We start from the raw sequence: 18,956 nt of genomic DNA, 5'->3' as shown, positions 1-18,956 counted from the left end.
ACTTCACACACATGTGACTGGCACTTATAAATAAACATTTTGACAGATAAATAAATGAATGAATGAAGAAAACAAGATGACATGGCTTTAAACTCCTAATTTGCAAGTCTCTTAAACACTAGGAATTCTGAGTCCTGAGTTAAGGATGACTTCAGTATGATTCAGAAAAGACTAGATGACAATGATTTAAAAACTCAACAGGTGATGCAGCGCCACAAAGGTAATTCATTCTCCTGCAGTTTCCAGAAGCCCCCTGAGGGGTGAGCCTACTGATATTCCTTTCATATGTAAGATTTGCCCTTTTCAGTTAAAGACACTGAGGAATTTAAAAATTATTTTCAGTTTTTGTTTACTTTAACCCAATCATATATGGATTAGTTACTATTGCTTAACCATAACTTACTTCTATTTCCTCAGCCAAGTTCTAAGCAGCAAATGTATTTTTAAATTTGGGAACATTTTCTCAGTAAACTTCTAAAATATCAAGTTATAATCAATCTTTTCAAATTAGATTTTACTGAGTCAACTGGATGGGTAAATTTCTAACATAAGATAACAGTGTTCTTTTTCTACAAAACTTCCCTCAAGAGACTTGTATTCAATACAGCAAATAATTAGTAATTCTCAAAATGCAAAATAGAATTTAATGTTAATAACCCCACTCTACGAATTTGTAAAAACTAACCACTCCTATGCTCCCTGCTCTTATTACCAACAGAGTTCACCTTAATTTTAATTATGTAGAACAGTTCATCAATCTTACGACAAAAAGAATCATCTGCTCTACATTGTAAAGACATATATGATAAGAAACACAGAAAACAAACTCATCTTCCAATCACCCAACACAACCTAAAGTTATAAAATATGGGCTAACCCCAAGGCAGTGTTAAGTCCTAATGAAACAAAACAAAACAACAAAAAAATCCTCTCAGTTACTCAATACATGCTAATTAAGTGTTGAAAGTACTTCTTCACCATCTACTATGGTGATTTGAGCCATTTTTCAAGGAGTGGTATTCATTTGAAGCATGTAACTATATAAGTAATAAATACTATGAAAATTTAATTCCTTAGTTATTTGGTTAGGGAGGAAATATGAAATGTGTACTTAGTCACAGATCAAATAGGACTTCTCCCTTTCTGTTTAATATTGAACTCTTATATATTATTTTCTCAATAGGTTTTTTCACCTTACTTTATTGGCATTCTTACTGTAAACACTGTAATGTTCCTTGCAAGTAGACAGGTATAAATAAACAAAAATGCATTCACAGACCTATCTTTTCTCATATTTATAAACAAGGGCTATTTGCCCCTTATGCTGCTTCTCTTTAAGTTACTTAAGTTAGCATTTGAATGCACTTTGCCGAGTCTCTGATATCCCACAACTTAATATAAGATGCCGACGCTGTGAAGGCCAAACTTGTATAATTATAGTATTTTACAGATACGACATTGTTGGGATGACCCCCCCAGTGACATTATCTCCTGCCCAGTCACCAGATTCCACACTTTAAAAGTACAATCTAAAACAAAAAAAGAGGAAATACTGTCAATATGAACTAAATTAGACTTCTATGAGAAAACAATGATAAGGGAACAGTAATTATTCCATTAACCTGAAACAGGCATCCTAACTCCTAACTTCTAACTTGCCACAGGTTCAAGGGCAAAGCAGGTGTAAAGGATTGGATGAAAGCTAGGGATGCATCACACGGTATTAAAAAAGTAATTACACAAAATTTTGAAATAGATATGTGAAAAGAGTCTTGCTCCAAATTGCCCCTGAATTTTAAACAGCCATCCTAAATCAGCCATTTCAAAATCTGCTCTTACCTCCTGACAACACTCCATACTCATAAATACACATACGTTTCTTTCCAGGAGTCACTGATGGATGGATTTTATCTTTGACTCAAAAAACATAATCACAAAACTATTTTATCTTGTTTTTCTGACATGCTAAATGTGTAATTATACTGGAGAAATCAATTTAACTTGAATCATTAGAAAATTATGTTTAGGTAGAGTAAATTTTTTTAATGGGGGAATTGCTTGCAATTATTCACATCGCATAAGCTAGACTCTTTTATTTCCCTCATAGAAAATGAGCAAAAATTTTTCTGATTAAACTGAGTCTTGGAACATCCCTAAATGCTAAAAAACTTTAACTAGCTCCCCAAATTCTTATACATGCTTCCTTCTCACCTTCCTAGTCTCATTGCCCATTGTCATGTATATTCTACATTTCAACTCAATTGGATTTAGTTTGCAAATTCCTTTTTTTTTTTAAGGATTAGATTTATTCATTTATTTCTGCTTAGGAGAAGTACTGGGGATTGGACCCAGGACATTGTGTATGTTGAGCATGCTCTCTACCGCTTGCGCTATACAACCCCCCTCCCCCCAAATCCACTTCTGCCTCCACGTCTCTGCTTCTGCTCTTCTCTGACCTTGATTGCCCATCCTTACCTGTCAATAGCAACAATCCTGTAAGACTCATCTTAAACATCTCCTTATCAAAGCTTTTCTTATTTTTTACAGCTTGGCATAATCTCTCCCTTTTCTGAAACCCCAAAACCTAGTCTATAAATTTTCAAATCATTTATAGTTGATTTTTTTTAGTTGCCTGCCATTTTACCAAAGGGGTTAAGAGTGCAGGTTTGGAGACGAGTAGATCTAGGTTTCCAATCCTGGCTCTTCCACTTTCTAAGTGTAGCTGGGGAAATTATTTAACTTCTTAAATTTTCAGTTTTTTCATCTGTAAAATGAGGATGCAATATGTACGTCATTGGGGTTGTTGTGAGAAATAAGTGAGATGTAATTTGCATACTGTCCAGTACAGCCTCTGACATACAGGGAAGAAACGGTGGCCGCTACCCACTTTACTCTCTCTGTCACACTGTATGCTGCAATGGCCTTTCATAGATTTTTACGCAGCCTGCATTACTAAGCTCAGGGCGTTGCACACATTACATGCTCAATTACCATAGAGAGATGTATCCCCGTGCCATTCTACTCACAGTGCATCAAAAGAGGTTTTACTTTCTTACCAACCATGCAGTGATTTTATATTTTATATAATTCAGGGATTGAACCAGATTATCTCTCAGATTCTTATGAATCTTAAGCGGTTTGACTTTTTTTCAAAACCAGCTCAACGTAATCATTTTTTAAAAGATCTGTTATGTACCCACATGACACAACAACCAGTACCTTTGATCCAGTGAAGAGAAGAGCATCAGTAGCCCTCACACAGAGCGCAGCTGTGTGTGCCCTTCAGCTACGTGCCCACACAGAAGTGGGGCGTTCCAATTCCTTTTGAAGCTGGAAGTGGGTTGATCATGCCTCTGAGATGGGAGAAAAAAAAAAAACCAAAGCTTTACTTCAGTAGCTGTATCATGAAACTACTTTAATTTTTTTTCTCTGACTTTAAGAAGTCTTTCCAAGTAATAGTAATTAAATCCATACTGCTCCTTGTCTCATTTTTTAAGCAAAGGGACACAGTGTGAAACAGTAAAAGCAGTGATGGCGTGCACTGACTAATCAGGTGTCAGCTAGCAGGTGCCTTCTGCAAGGAGCAAAGCCAGTGCTGCATCTGGATTTTCTTATTAGTAATTTCATCTTGTTCAAATTTCATGAAGTAATATTGGGAGCTGTTCAGGTATAGTGAATTCTGACAGGTATGAAAGTATAAATGATGGCTGACTGGAAGATGTGACTCTCTGTCAGGTTGGAATATAATTCTATGTCCAAAAAGACATCCTGGAGAAAGCATAACACATACCACCTAAAATACTAAGAAAGCAAATTTCAAACCAATTTGAAGAAATATATGAATATTTACATAGACAGAAATTCTAAAGGGAGAATGGCTCAAAAATAGCAAAAACTTTAAAAACTCTTAAAAGTGTAAAAGAAAAAAATTTTAAGAGTAAAATTTTAAGAGAACAGTGAGGCTCTTTAGGGAGTTTTCTGATAAATTTAATATTTCTGAAGTTTCTGCTTTATGCCATTGGACTATGAACTATGGAAATAGAAAGTTTATCAAAACACTGTCCCTATCCTAAAGGAATTTAAGACAGGATCTGAACTGAAATAAATGTAAGAGGAAGACTAAAGATGAGTGTGAATTAAGACATGATAAGTATATAAGATGAATGTAACTTTGCTCAGAGCATAAGAAAAATTATGCTGAAATATGCCCATCATCTAAGACAGGTGGCATAATATGAGGGCAGGTGCAGGCATGAAACTAAGCTGTCTGTTTCCTTCTTCTTGATGAGTGAGAACAACCTTCATGATGCAAGGGGCAGGGATAATTCAGAAGAAATATAAGCCCAAGATAAGTTAGAACTGATAATGAAGACTTGTTCAATGAGTTCCAGTACTTCTGTTTCTGAAACATTATGTCACAAGGTTTTGAAAGTATACACCATTGTGGAGGCAAAATCATTGTTGGGACACTAAAAGGATCAATAAAGGGGATAAAACACATAGACCCAGTTTTCTAGAAAGGAGAAACATAGTGGATTTCAGAGATTACAGATGGGTAACTCTTGTTGAGTCTCACAGAGGAAAACATTACATAATTATAAACACTTAGATGTTCATCTATAAGATAACATGAGCTCACTAATCTCATGGGGAAGTTCTTTGTAGAATTAACAGGCAGCATATTAGGGGAATGTCATATTCACAACGTATGTTGACTCCAAAAAGGTCCATACAAAAAGCTTTTCAAATGATATCTTTGCAGATGAAGTGAGTAAGTAAAACCCTATTGTAGGAAGGTAGTCCCACCAGTGGCTGAAGAACCACACCTAAAGGGTCCATGTTCCTGCCAGTCTGGAAAGAGGCCTTCAATGCCTAGTCAATCTGTCCTCAGAAACAAAGACAGACATGGCCTGTGTATTAAATTGATATATTAAAGCAATGCACTGCCTAGAAAAAATTACAAACAAAGGTCATTTAAGTACATACCTAGCACTAAAATATTCAATGGAAAAAATTTAAACATAAAATTTAAGTTGAAGAGAGAAGAGAATGCCCCAAGTAGGAAAGGGACTTAACTCAATTTACAAGCTAAAGAAGCTTGTTAATTGATATGAGATCAGTGGCTTAACAATTTTTGATTCCCCTACCAACATTTTCAATGACTTGTGCAATAGAGGTAAATATTTCAGAAGAAAGCAAGAGAGTTACTATATTCTGCTGAGGCCACATCTGGAGTGAGGTTGAGCTCTGGATGCCACATTCTAAGAAGAACTCTGAAAAATGGGAGATTTTCCAAAACTGTGGAAGCAGATCCTAGACTATATCTTATTAGGAACAGATGAATCTAAAACTTTTGAGATGATATGAGAGCTTTCATTACAGAGAGCATACAAAAGCACAGTTAAATGCCTGAATATTTAAAAGATCTGTCAGATACCTACAAAAAGATGTACTGGATTAATTCTACTACGGCTCAAGAAGGCTGATGACAGGCCAATGAATAGAAATTTAAAGGAAGTAAATTTAGGCTCAGGATTTTTAAAAATCCTTTATTTTTAGGGTTTAGTTATAATGATTTCACAAACTGAAGGGAGTTCCTCATTACTAGAAAATAATACCAGGAACTGTAATCACATGGACGTGTAATGACAAAATCCAAAGTATTACTTGCATACATGCATCGATTTGAGGTTTTTGAAACTAATGCTCAGTAACTTGTTGGTAATCTAAGAATTTAACCAGAACTGAAATGGGAGCAAAACCTCCTCAAAAGTCTGAATCTGCCATTTCAAAATCTTAACTGATGGGGGATTTAAAAGCTATGAACTGAAGCCATCAAATTGTAACTATTGCTTCACATGTTGAAAGCTATGGTCTAATACACAGTCAACTGCTACTGTTACTTCGAAAACAGAATATGTATGTATGTATGTATGTATATTCTAAGCTGACTATAAGAAAAAAAAAACCACATTAACAGCCTAAGAGCTGCATGATCTGCATTTAATGACACAAATCACCCTAAGGGGGAAAAAAACTAAACACTATTCTCAGTTACAGAATACTATGTCTCCAAAAAATTGCCTCCATTCAGATCATTCTCTTTATCCTAAGCAGCTATTAAATGTTCCCCTCATGACATAACATCCAACACAATTCTGTCATGTCAAAGGTTGTAATATTACAAAAGTAAATATTTGCCTCCAGTGACAATGTATGGCAAAGCCTAGAGACCAGGATGTCTTTTTTTCATTCTTACTTGTTTTTATTTTTTCAGACCTTTGAAGAAAAAGAATTTCAGCACTAAATAAAGAATTTTATTCATTAGATACTTAAAAGTGCTCTCATATATTCAGAATATTAGGGTTAATACTTTGTAGAGATTACCTTATATCAAAGATAATAGAAAAAATACAGAAATTGGAAACATACATCCATGCTATTTTTTCCTATTAAAATTAATCTATTCACGTTCTGAAATATATAAATCAACTTTAAAATTGTTTAAGTTAAGGTTAAGTACTGCAAACTTACACAACAGACCTGATGTGAAGGAAAAAAAATGCTTACTTTTGTTCCATGCCAAACCAGTAAAGTCTTGCAATGCTGTGAATGAGATTAATTTCCTCTCCCTTCCCCTGCCTGACTTCTGGAGGATCTACTGATGATCAGGAAAATGGCCATAAGACATGGGGGGAAAGTGCAAAGGGAAAGGAGACAAAATGATTAGTGTAAAGAGGAAATGATAGAAAGAAAAAGAAATTAAGGGTCCAAAAAAATCTGTAACATGAAAAAATGCAACATTGTTGTTTCTAAAATAGCATTTACTAGTTAAAAATATTTATTATTTTTTAAAACCTCTTTTTCTTTCTATACTTCAGGTACCATAGTATCCTTTTTCCCCAGCATACCTTTTTTCATCACAAACCCTGCCATAAGCTTCTTACTTAAAATCGATAAACCAACATGAAAAACTACCTTATTCATCTCCCACAATTTGAGGGGGCAATATTCATTGAGGAAATTAATTTCCATAGAACTAAATTTCTTCTAAAGAAAACTTTTAGATTATAGACAGAAAACAAGTAGCACAATTTTTTATGTTATTATACAAAAAACTCTGCCACTACTTGGAGAGTTATGATCACAAAAATATATTATATATATATTAAAATTTATGGTTAAAAATATTAGTGCATTGACACTTACCAGTTATGAATGCAATGAAAATGGGACTTGCTTAAAGTTTCTAGGAAGGCATTTTAGAACATCACTGAAAGGTCAGAAGGTAGGAAAGGCAGAAAGTCCCCATGTACCTCCGACAGAGAAGAGTCACTCTCATCAGACCTACAGGGAAAGAGTCAGAACTGTGAGGAGAAAGACTGCAGATGGTAACAGGTGGACACTGAGGCTGAGCTGATGCAATGGTATGAATAATAGAAACACAGCAAACATTTCCTTTAGTGGGCCCTGCTTTCCTATTTGCGCTGGATATCAGCAAGTTCAATAGACACCTAAATTAGCTAAAATATTTTGTTCTTATGTTTTCTACCAAGATTTGGGGGGGTCTATTACTGATTCATGGAACCTATCTGTCCTCGCTTTCTAAAATGTAGGCCCTGAAGAGGAACACCGTCAGGTAAATGAAGTCCATCACTTCAAGGTGCTATTTAGTCTGACTAGTACCAGGAAACTTTTCCCACTTCACTAAACATTAATGAATTTCATTCCTCTTGATAATTACTGTAGAGTCTCATATGAAAGTTACACAAATACATGTCTGTGTGGGGAGCGAATCAGTCAAAACTTAATAACCTCTGATATAACTCATTTCAAAAACATGGAGGCCTTCTGCCTAGCCAGTCCCTCAGTAACAGCGGGGAGGTTTTGGTGGGATTTTAAAAATAGCTGAGCCATTCCTGTCAGCCTGACCCTCAGTTCTCCAGGACTGACAGTAAGGCTGGTTATTATGATACTGAATATTTAGCGTGTAGTGTCATACAATAGGCTTGGGAAGGATGAGAACAGAGTGGGTGCTCGCATGTCATGTCATCAGAAACAATGTGTGGGACCTAACTTCTAGCAGGTGAAATATGCTAGTCTCAAAAAGGGGCCCAAAGAAAGTGAATCAGAAGGTAGGTGAGGGTTTGGGGTAGTCAGTTCTTCTAAGTTTTAATTTATAGAGATGGCAATGCAGTTAAACAATTGGTAGCTGATAAACTATTCCAGTAAAAAACATGGAACTATGATTAGACTGTCACGATTACCAAGACTGACAAAATGTTACTACTGTAAATACAAGGTGGACAAAATTTAGTAATTCTTCATATCACTAGTGAAAATGGACTTCCTAAAGGCATTCCTAATGTTCTACTCTTTTCTCAATTAAATGAGAGGTATGATTTAACAATGTTCAAGAATCTTTTAATACTTGTTTTTAAATTTAAAAAAAAATCACCTAACTAGATCACTTTAAAGGACATATCATCTACTGATTAAACCATATTAAAATCTAATCAAGAATTTTATCCATAAATTAAGTAGATTAAAGATTACTTCAAAATAATAGTGTATCTTTCTAAGTCTACAGAGCCATTTAGCGTTACCAAACATGCCAGACAGATCTTAAACAGTATCCTGTAATTTCAGAAATCGTTGATATGTATAGGAAGATCACAGCATAGAAAACAAATTGGCGTGGGAGGCTGGATATCAAGTACATACATCCACAATGTTATAATTCAAAATCAAAGCAGACAAGTCAGACTTAATAAATACTTTATGGCAACACCTTTAGTATGACATTTTTACAAGAGAGATTCTGGCTCAATGTGGGAATATTTTTTCACTTCAACTTTGATGAAAATTATATTTTCCCTACCCCTCCAACTTTTCTTCCCCAACAGCCCACCCTTAGTTCTATCCCCTCCACACATACTCTTTTTTTTTCAGGAACACAATGACTCAAATTTTGTGGTGGATTTGCAGAACAAGCAAATGATAACATGTTACACATCTGTGACATGGTCTTTGTCAGCTGTGATATTCACCAAAGGTAAAATAATTTGCCTCTTTTCAAGGCAGGCTATCGAATTAGAGGCTTTTATGGGCTCAATGAAGATGAAGAATTCCAAGGAATTTCAACTTCAAGTGATCACAAAAATGCTTCAATTCTAACTGACTTGCAAAAGGAAAAGGCAAGGCAAGTGCTGCAGTGGAGCAATGCAAATCTACAGCAGGGAATGATGATCAGCAGGAAAATAAATTCATCTAACTTTGTGTATATAGTTCATTTCCCATTAGAAAAACACGTAAAATACAGCACGAGTGCACAAGTCTGTCTCCACCTCCCGCACAGAGAGAGAGCTAAGTGTTCTCCCTAGATTGTATGGAAAGGCTCAGGAATATTATAACCCGTAGTTGGGACTCTTTAACATAATGAATTACTTATCCTGCTGAACTAATGTGCTTCCCTGAGAAACAGTGAGACGATTAAAAACATTCAGTTCATTACAGGGCCAGCTTGGTGGGGAAGAAGGGGGTGAAAGACTAGCCTCTGAGGCTCCAGAGTCTGAGCTACAAGGAAAAAAAGTTAAATAGGTGGCTTTAATTGACTTTTGTTTGTTAGAAATGTTATAAGAAACATGCTTTTTAGAAAAAAAGCTTCTCAATAGAGAATTCCTTACTTCCTTTCTTCCTTTTTCATAAGATAAAATGCACTCTGAACAATTTAATTTTCCCCCCACTGGATTGTGTTAGATTGGCCAAAGACGGCACTAAAGAAAAAGTTCTGTTGGCTAAAATCTAAACTCAGTATGAATAAATCAAGGCAAATTTAAAATTATACAATTTTACACTTGAGACCAAGATGCTCACTTTATAGATGAGGAAACAGACCCTGAGAGATTAAGAAGGATTTGCTTATTCAACTGATTAATTCATTTATTTTTCAATTACTTATTTGCTCCATCCCCTATCTCCAAGTTATTCTTTGAGATATTTGATTCAGTAGAAACAGGTAAATTACATCTTTAAATACAGGAAGCAAGGATGATTAGAGCAATTTCCATGACATTCAAGGCAGTTAAACCAATGGTCGAAGTAGAGAGTGTGCATGATGGTACAGGGGAGGGGATGGTATCAGATCATTCATTTGGGTACAGAAAATACCCAAAAACTTCTTTTTATATTTAATATTGAAGAAATTGGCTTTACCAATATTTGAATAGAGATTGCCATTGATACTCTCACTTAAGACCATGTCAGAGATCGACCTGCCATCTGCAGCCCATTAGGTGACCCGAGGGAAAGGTGAGTGTGCCACAGGTAGAAGGATACAGGGGCTCTAACCCATTTATAACTTTCTGCATGTTGTGGTGTTGCAATTTACAAATGCCCAGGTAAGTGGACCATTGGATTATATTATATACTGTTAGGCAGACTAACCCTCACAAAACACACACATAGCTTCTAAAAGATTTCAACAACAAAATTAATCATAATGCCAATTTAAATATGAAAGAACAGCAAGAAAACAGCATAACTCACATCTTCTAACACCAGATTTTTTCAACCACTTTAAAGCGGTGAAATCAATCTGTGTTATCAGATAACAGTCAGAATTAATTTCAAATTTTTCTAGAAGACTATTTGAGTTAGTTTTAATAAACCTCTCCTCAAACGTATATTAAGTCCACAATGACATACACAAATAATTGAAAAATAAATCAGAGTACATGGTCGATTTAATTTACAGGTATGTGTGTGACCAAGAAAATTAGAAGACCACAAGCTGACAGCTGATTCGATTGTCTTAAGTCAAATCAGTCACAACCCCAGAGTCAGCCTAAATATGGAAAATAATTCCACTGCTGTCCTTCAGCATCTCAGTGCCGCTGATGTTTTATACATCCTATCAGATAAAAAAGCATTAGTAACTGACTGCTTTTGTTCCTTGGTCTTTGGTTTTTCTGCTTTCTCACACACCTTTCTCCTTGCTATGGGGGGAGGCTCTGGTGTTTTTTTTCTGACAGAGATGACTGTCTGGAACTAACAAAGAAAAAGATTCTGTAATCATCTAATTTTAAATATATACACATAGAACTTTGGCAATTCAACCTAAATTTTTAATAGATTACTAAGTAGAACTTGAAAAAGGTTACTTGGGAATAAAAGATAGAATTAGGATAGGAAAATATTACATGAGTTATTTTTAATTAATGGGAGCTTGACAATAGTATATTTAATTTTTAAATTGGCGATCTTATCAAAAATATATAAGCCTATTATCTTTGAACATAAACATCAATGCTATACTGCCAAATAGCTAACATGAATTTTTAAGTTTTAAATGTCTTTAAGTTTGATTAAAACTGCTTTAGGTGAAGAAAAATTGTCTTTACAATTTTGCAAGAACAAAAATATTAGAATATCAGAATATGAGAAACAATGAAATTTAATGAGTTATTATTTACAGAGTCACAAAAGAATACTACAGGTGAGCACAGAAAATGTTTTACTTAACTAGTATTTAAGTATTAGTTAGCTATGTAAATTTTGGTAATAAAAATATTCTCAATTTATTACAAATTTCAAATGTTGAATAATGGCTATGTAACTAACAATTTAAGACTGATTTTTGTGTATAGTGGTAATGAATTTTAATTGGAAAAAAATGAAATTTTGCTATCCTTGGCTAGTTATACTAATAAGGAAAAAAACACCAAAGAATTAGAAAGCAGGATCCTCAGAATGGGCTTACAGTGATTCCTACTGAAAGTGAAAACTAAATGTAACTAAACTTCATGTGCCTGATTTTTCTAACCAGAGGAAATCACATTTTAGAAGTTCTGCATCATTTAAGTCATAGGCCTACTTAGGTGAATGATTGTATTTTATGCAGTAAAAGTCATGATGTGATGGGCTGTAAGAGTCATTGTACCAGCACATGACCAGGTCTGAAATTTGTACAGAATTACACAAGCATCTTAATTGATGAAAACTTCTGCCATCATCAAAATTAACTTCGGAACTAAAGGTAGCAGATGGGCTTACTGAATGGAAGACAATGAAAATACCTTCATGAGATGAAGAAAGTTATGAGAAACAGGTATTCAAGGTGGGGGCAGGGAGTTTGTTATATTTTATTATTTGCAAAGTCATCTAGTGTGTGCCACTTTTTTGGCACTATTTCTCAGCGCAGTCATGTGTTCATCCAGTAAATCATTTGCTAGATCATATGTGAGGGTTAGTTTGAAAAAAGTCATTAAAAATCTTTACCAGTGAATGACTGATGTAGTTGTAATACAACTAACAAGAAATACACACACATGCACACACACTGGCCTGTGTAGGAAAATTATTCTTCTCAAGATAATTATGAACAATTTCTAAATAAAATCTATTTTGAATAGAATGTTTCTTGTTAAGATTATCATAGATGGGAAATGTTCCCTCCTTCAACTCTTTAATTAAAAACACAATAACAATTCTTTGTGTATACACTCACTCCAGACATGCAATGTCTTCAAGGCAAAGAATTAGGAAAGTTCAAAATGTATTAAGCTGGTAATTGACATCTGCATTTTTCTTTAAAAGTGACAGCAAAAGTCTACTCACCTGCCCAGGCTCTTAGAATGTGGATGTACCATGATTTAGAGCAAACTGGAGAGTCTTCAAGGTTCTGTTTGATGTAATGATTTTACAGGTGTCACTTTAACCTATATTTGTTTCTAAATAAATTTTGTCTGTAATTCACATCTCAGCTTTTATAAAAATGATACTGTTTAAGAAAGACCCTAAAACTTAGAAATAGGACAGAGCAATTTCAACAAAGCACGTGTCATTTAAATTATTTTGAATATTCAAAAAATTAGGGGACACGACACCTAGCAGAAATTACTTTGAAAACTAGAGATCTTATTTACATAATTAAAAAAAATAGAAATAAGAAATTAGCAACATGCATATTAAAAAAAAATCAAAAGAAAGGAAGTTGGTTTAGCTGGGCCAGACTTACATGCTACCTACCTTAAAAGCGAAGCCAGATGGGGGAGGGAGCTCTTTTTCCCTAGCAGAAGTACTAGTCTCAGTATTCATTCCAATCTCTTGCCCTTCTGCAACGGGTGTAAGAGGGCCAGGCAAGAAGGCATCTCCTGCACTAGTGTCTGAAGGTAAAAACATTAAGCATGTCTTTTCCTAGCAAGTGTGTCAAATATAGCATGTAAGACAGTGACAAGCCAGAGCCACAGCCAGGTAAGATTTTCAGGGGTCATAATCATAGCCAACATTTGTATATGCTTATTGGATGCCAGAAACTGCTCTAAATACTTTATCATATTAGCATATACTATCATTATTCCAGTTCACAAATGAGAAAACGGAGGCACACAGAAGTTAGAAGCCCAAAGTCACAGTAAGTGGCAAAGCCAGTTTCAAAACCAGGCAATCTGCCCCCAACATTACTGTGCTATGCTGACACTCATGGCCAGCTCCCTCAGTGTCTCATAAAAAAAAAAGAAAGAAAGAAATTAAACCAAAAGATAATTGCAGGGGTTTTCAACTGAATTTTGATTTTTCTCATGCTTATATGATTTATTTAATGTAAATTTTATTTTAATATCAATTTTTATATTTGTATCTCCATTTCCATGACCCTGCCCCCTGACGTCTTAACTGGATGTTTAATCTGCCTGCTGGATATACAACGCCAGCCCATCCTAGCTTTTGGCAGCATGGTGAGGCAGGTGAAGGTTAATTTTCCCTAGAATCGAAATTCATCTTAAGCATTCCCTTCCATACTCCTGGAAAACCAAGGGACTACCTTGTTGTTAATGCTTAGAGTTGGATGTTATCACTAACGTATTAACAGATAATCAAGGTGTTTGCCACATTATAAACCTTTAAAAGTGCAGACACCCTGCTGTATTCAACATCGCATGCTCTGCATTTAACATAGTGCTGGTACAGACCTATTTAAAGCATACAGTCAACTTCCTTTATTCAATGAGTGAAAAATAAATGATTTGAGAGCCTTTTAGGCATCTTTGCAGTTCAAAAGGAGTGGCAGAGAGCAAGAGAAAACTTTTGGAAAGAAAAAGCCCTGCAGACACGCACCCCTCCCCTCCCAGGCCCCCTGCAGCCAGCGCACCTCCACTCCAGGTGCCCGCCCGCCCTCGGTCCATCCCTCCGCTCGAAAGTACACAAGAAAATAGAAATTATTCCTAAAGAGCCCAAAGCTTCATAAAACAGGCAAATCCATTCATGTGTTCCTTGGTCTCCTATCTCGCTGAGACTCACACAAGTCAGGGAAGAGGAAAGGCATGTGGCTGAGGAACCTCTGGAGGCGGGTGGAGGGTCACCTGGTTTGGGATTTGCTTATTCACTCAAACACTATCCAGTGATAGGATCTAAAACACTCTGGGGGAAACGGGGGTGGGGGGGAGAGGTTGGCAAGTCTGTCCGGTTCCCTGTTTCTCCATGGAAAGAGCAGGAGCAGGATCTCCCCAAAAGTGTCCTTCAGAGGCACAAAGGACCCCGGGGTGACCAAGCTGAAGCATCCATTCTCATGCCACAGGGAACTTGCCCTTCAACCAGGTCTGGGAGGGAAAACACAGAAAAGAGAAATGGTGACAAGTGAGCGAACGCACAGGGTCCAGCCAATGCATGTCCGAATCAGGACACAGGGAGTCTTCCCACCGGGCAGGGGCAGCAGGGACCAGCGAGGAGAGACAGTGGTCAGTGTGGGACGTGGAGCCCACATGGAGGAGCCCACCCTTCCCTGGCTCACGGTTCCTTCTCAGCCAAGGACGGTTAGGGAGTCCCAGGGATGACACAGCCAGGCACCCTCCCTCCAACCATCCTTCCAGAAGGGGAAGACAGACAGGCAAAGGGCTCACAGCAGGCAGGCACCATCTCAGGGGAGTGGGGACCGGGACCGCCCTCCCGAAGGTGTGGGGTGGGGGGACTGGGAGGAAGCAGCAGCGGGGGGACAACAGTCACACTCAGGACAAGAGGCCCAGTCTCCAGCTGAGACACGTTCCAGGGCATCTCCCTGAAAGCGCCGTGGGAAATAAGAAGGAACACAAGACCCAGAAATTCGAGTTGTCCACTGGACACACACAAACACTAAGCTGAAGGAGACTGGGGGAGAGCCAGAGTCCAAAGACTGGCTCCTGAACACAGTTTCCCATCTGGTCCTGCAGACATCCCCGAAGTACGAGGAGAAGGTCATTATACCTTCTCGTGGGCTGTCTACACACGTTTCGCTTTTGGTTTTCTTTCAAGTCTGCTGTAACATACAACCACAAAAAAAAAAACAACACTGTATTTGTACAACTGATGTATGTTACATAAACAGAGCCTTTTACACTAAGTCTACCATGAGAGCACCTTTTACAACTTAGCACTAGAGAAACAAGTGAGCTTTACATTTCCGGCTTCAAAACCACCCACAGCCTCTGCTGGCAGGATTCATCACAGGAAGGAATCAGTGCCCATCACTTTATTATTGCTCCATAAAAGCCAGTGGCACCATATGACACCTATGGCCAATTAATCTATGACAAACGAGGCAAGAATGCACAAGGGAGAAAAGACAGTCTCTTCAATAAGTGGTGCTGGGAAAACTGGACAACTACATGTAAAAGAATGAAATTGGAACATTCTGTAACACCATATACAAAAATAAATTCAAACTGGGTTAAAGACCTAAACGTAATAGATACCTTAAGACTCCTAGGAGAAAACATAGGCAGAACACTCGTGGACGTACATTACAGCAACATATTTCTTAAACCAGCTCCTGGACTATTAGAAATAAAAGCAAAAATAAATAAATGGGATCTAATTAAACTTAAAAGCTTTTGCACAGCTAATGATACCATCAACAAAATGAAAAGACAACCTACAGAATGGGAGAAAATATTTGCAAATCATGTGACTGACAGGGGACTAACTTCCAAAATATACAAACAGCTCACACACCTTAGTATCAAAGAAACAAGCAATCCAATCCAAAACTGGGCAGAAGACCTAAACAAGCAATTCTCCAATGAAGACATATAAATGGTCAACAGGCACATCAAAAAATGCTCAGCATCCCTAATTGTCAGAGAAATGCAGATCAAAACTACAATGACGTATCACCTCACACCAACCAGAATGGCCATCGTTGAAGAGTCTACAAACACATAGATGCTGGAGAGGGTGTGGAGAAAAGGGAACTCTCCTACACTGTTGGTGGGAGTGTAAATTGGTGCAGTCACTACAGAGGACAGTATAGAAGTTCCTTAAAAAACTGAAAATAGACTTACCAGGTGATCCAGCAATTCCACTCCTGGGCATATATCCGGAGAAAATTAAAATTCAAAAAGATACATGCACCCCAATGTTTACAGAACACTATTTATAACGGCCAAGACATGGAAATAACCCAAATATCCATCAACAGATGACTGGATAAAGAAGGTAGGATACACATGTACAGTGGAACACTACTCAAGCCATACAAAATAATTAAATAATGCCATTTGCAGCAATATGGATGGACCTGAAGATAGTCAGTCTAAGTAAAGTGGACTGGAAAGAGACAGAAAAATGCCATAGGACATCACTTACATGAAGAATCTCAAAAATAATGGCAATAAAAAGGACACAAATGAACTAATTATTTTGATTTCTGGAATACATGTAAGCACAGTTGACCATCCTTTATGACTGATGACCGCAGTCTGTTGATTCTTATTTTACAGTTGGTTTTATTCCTTTGCTAACTATGTAAGTTTAAAAAGCTAAAGATCTAGTCTGTTCTTAGAAACAATAATTAGCACATATATGTAAACTAAAAAAATGTGTAATGGACTATATATATGTATTTACCGCAATATACTGTGTATGTGCAAACTATAATAATTCTGTATAATAAAACTAAAGGCGGGGGGGGGGAGCCAGTGGCACCGATAAATCCCAAATTTCAAATCCTGAGACCGGCCTAGTCGCCATTCATGGGGAAAGCGACACGCAGGCTGCAGGAAAACTTTCCGGAGGAGAGCGAGCGCCAGGGGAGCCGCTCTTGAGTTTCCGACGCAGGTGGCGCCCGCCCCCCACCCCATCTCCGGTTCTGGACGCTTTCCCCCTTAAAACCCGCGGGCCCGGGGCTCTGCGCCCTGCCGCCCATCTCCACCCCTGATTCTCTCCCTGGACCCCGCCGGATCGCCTGCACTCCGCCCTACGTCTCTCCGCGCAGCACGCGCCACCGGCGACCGGCGGGAGGGGGCCGAACACCCACCTGGCCCGGCAGGCACCCACCATGCCTGCCGCCCCACACGTCGCCGGGAAGACCGCAATAATTACACCTTCCTGCTACTCTTAGCCAGCGAGACCAGAACGGCAACAGCCGCTGCTGCCTGGGGAGGCTCCTTACAGAATCCGGAGCCTCCCTCAGCAACCGCCCCTAAAAAGCCTCCGCGCTCCTCTTCCACTTGGAAAGCCCCTGGCCACCCTCACGGTGCGGTCCGCCAGCCCCCTGGTCGCCGCGGAAGCCACGCCCAGCAAGAGCGACTGCTCCTGCCTCCCAGCCGCGCCTCCCCCACCTCCGTGCACCCCGCATCACCCGCGCGCAGCCCAGACTCCCGGCGCCTTCCATCCATTCCTAAGGTCGGTCGGCATCCCAGCCCGCTGACCAAGCTGGCGGGGGGGGGGGGCGGTCTGCTGCCGCCTCCATCCCCTCGCGGTAACTAGCCTGAGCGCGGCGGGCAGCTCCTCGCCGGCCCGAATCACCTCCCGGCTCTCCTCGGGTCCCCAGCTTGCATGGCCGAGCAGAGAATCTCACCTCTCCGCGAAGACCCGCTCGCTCCCCACCCGCCGGCAGCCCCGGGTGCCGGGACCCCGCGCAAGGCTGCCCCGGCGTCCCCGCCCCCCACCCAGCCGCCCTCGCGGGCCCCAGCTGTCTGTCCCGCCGCGCAGCCCTCGCGCCCCCAGCCCCCAAGGGCTCCCGCGCCCCGCACCGGGGCCCCGCGTGGCTCTGGCCCCGGCGGCTCGCACCTTCCTCACTGCAGGCATCCTTCGGCCCTCCAGTTCAGCAGACACCCGGTGACTTGGTCCGTCCGCTCCTCAGTCCGCGACTCAGTCCTCCAGCCCAGGGTTCCTCGCCGCTGCCACAGCTCCGAAAACCAGTTCTGGCCGCTTGCAACCGCGAACTTTATGGCTGGCGCCTGCGCACTGGGCTCCCGGGGGGAAGGCGCCTGCGCACTGGGCTCCCGGTGACGCGCCTGCTCACTGCGCGCCCGGTGATGCGCCTGCGCACTGCGCGCCCGGGGAGGCGCCGCGAACCGTGCACAGTGGGGGTGGCTAGTGCCTTGGGGTAGCTCGAGAGAGGCGGGGCTGGCGCCTAGGGGAGCATTGGGCCTCGGATCCGCGACCCCGGGCCGGCGCCTTGACCTTGGCAGTCCACACAGCTCGGCAGGCAGGACTCGGGCAGCGCGCGCACCTGCCGGCCCACTAACTGTTGCTCGGGGAGCGGCGGATCACGCGGAGACAGCGAGGAACTTGAGGCCCGGAGGATGCAGCTGAAAAGAGGGGATTTGAAATCTCCTCTGAATGAAATAGAGTGCTGTAGCAGAGGGCAGAGCACAGATTAATGGCTGAAACAGCTAGTTCTTCTCTCCCGTCTCTTCTAACACATTTAGACATTTTGTCCTAAAGAACTTTATAAAACAGTTTACTTGCTACTGTCCGTTTTTAGTTTAGCCATCATTTTACTGGGAATGAAGTGCTGTCTCATCGTGGTTTTGATCTGCGTTTTCTTGGGGGCCAGTGATGTTGAGCATCTTTTGGTGTGCTCAGGGGCCATTTTTATATCTTCTTTAGAGAAACGTCTGTGCAGATCCTCTGCCCAATTTTAATTTTTACTGGTGAATTGTAGGAAAAACTGTGGGTTTTTTAAAAGAGGGGCAAGT

The 18,956-nt window shown here is 39.7% G+C and overlaps 1 protein-coding gene across 16 annotated transcripts in view; it reads right to left on the bottom strand.

Annotated features, from left to right (window-relative positions):
- The window catches only part of LOC140688680 (uncharacterized), a 73,625-nt gene extending 55,399 nt beyond the window's left edge, over positions 1 to 18,226 (bottom strand). For 8 of the 16 annotated variants that reach the window (XR_012063391.1, XR_012063390.1, XR_012063394.1 and 5 more), the window contains exon 1: positions 18,043 to 18,226. The gene's annotated coding sequence lies outside the window, so the exon portion shown is untranslated. Of the gene's footprint in view, positions 1 to 1,311; positions 1,530 to 3,219; positions 3,354 to 6,570; positions 6,662 to 7,209; positions 7,348 to 11,555; positions 12,683 to 13,029; positions 13,167 to 18,042 lie in introns of those variants that run through there. The other 8 variants (XR_012063381.1, XR_012063383.1, XR_012063382.1 and 5 more) reach the window with 7 other exon arrangements.
- Positions 18,227 to 18,956: the final 730 nt, after the last annotated feature.

Source organism: Vicugna pacos, chromosome 23 (assembly GCF_048564905.1).
Source record: "Vicugna pacos chromosome 23, VicPac4, whole genome shotgun sequence".
In the NCBI taxonomy this organism is placed as follows: Eukaryota; Metazoa; Chordata; class Mammalia; order Artiodactyla; family Camelidae; genus Vicugna; species Vicugna pacos.
This window is presented reverse-complemented; position numbering and strand designations above follow the sequence as displayed.